Genomic DNA, 1,215 nt, shown 5'->3' on the forward strand with positions numbered 1-1,215 from the left:
CCTTGATGCGCACGCCTTGGCTGGGCTGCGCACCTTGGTGGGCGCCATGGTGCGCACCTTTCGTGCGCTCCAAGGTGCGCACGAAGTCGGAGCTCGGTTTGCCCCGGGTGCGCACCTTGGTGGGCGCCATGGTGCACTCCGAGGTGCCCAAGATTGGTGCGCACCAAGGAGCGCTCCGAAGTGCGCTCCAAGGTGCGCGCGAAGTCGAAAGTTGGGTTAATTGTCCGGTTTGCCTCGGGTGCGCACCTTGCGTGCACCTTCGCCAGGGTGGGCGCCTTGGTGCGCACACCTTGGCTGGGTTGCGCACACCTTGGCACCCGCGTTTCCTTCATTTTAAATTTTTTTTTTTTACAATCTCTCAAGTGGGAAATTCTATAATCTCAACTTTTTTTGCCTTTTCAGGAAACTTTTGAATGGAGCGCATCATTGGTGCGCTCCGAAGTGTGCTCCAAAGCTCTCTCCAGCTGCGTGCACCTGCCCCGGCCGCGCACCCGGCCCCGCCCAGCTTCGCTCACCTGTCCCGGGCGTCTGGTGCGGAACCTTAGAGTAAGAAACATCACCGTGCACCTTGGCCAACGTGCGCGACTCGACCGAGCGCGCACTGGCCGAGGTGCACACCGATTTCACCTGGGTGCGCGCGCAGCACCTCGGGCGCACCGGGGTGCGCGCACAACGCCCGGGTTGCACCGTGGCCTGTGTGCTCGGTGCGCCTCGGGTGCGCGCTCGGTGTCGCCCCCGCGCGCGCGGTAGTGCGGGCAGCGCACCCCGGCCCGGCCCGGCCCCGACGAGAACGCAAACGGGCAAAAGGTTTATTCAAATAGCATTGCGACGCCCGGCGAAAAACTAAAAAAGGGTGCAACACCGGGACTTCCCGGGAGGTCACCCATCCCAGTACTACTCCGGCCCAAGCGCGCTTAACTGCGGAGTTCTGATGGGATCCGGTGCACTAATGCTGGTATGATCGCACCCGTTATGAGCTTGTCGCAGTGTGTACTTAGCAAACCGCGACCCACGTGCGAATCCACCCCGGCCACCCACCCCCGTCGAGGTGCACACCCTCCCTCGCGAAGTGCGCCCCGTTCGCCAAGTGTGAGCCCTGCCCGGGTGCGCGCACCTTGCTAGGGCGTCGGGTGTGCACCCGGCCCGGCCTACGTGCGTGCACCTGGAGGGGGCGTCGTGTGCGTGCAGTGTCCCGTCTGCAACGCGGTGCCCACA

At 63.8% G+C, this 1,215-nt stretch overlaps 1 non-coding gene across 1 annotated transcript; it reads right to left on the reverse strand.

The window, feature by feature from the left end:
- Positions 1–850: 850 nt before the first annotated feature.
- Positions 851–969, reverse strand: LOC131869539 (5S ribosomal RNA). Its single transcript, XR_009367921.1, has one exon. It is a non-coding gene; the product is annotated as a 5S ribosomal RNA (ribosomal RNA).
- Positions 970–1,215: the final 246 nt, after the last annotated feature.

This window comes from Cryptomeria japonica, unplaced genomic scaffold (genome assembly GCF_030272615.1).
Source record: "Cryptomeria japonica unplaced genomic scaffold, Sugi_1.0 HiC_scaffold_251, whole genome shotgun sequence".
Lineage (NCBI taxonomy): Eukaryota > Viridiplantae > Streptophyta > Pinopsida > Cupressales > Cupressaceae > Cryptomeria > Cryptomeria japonica.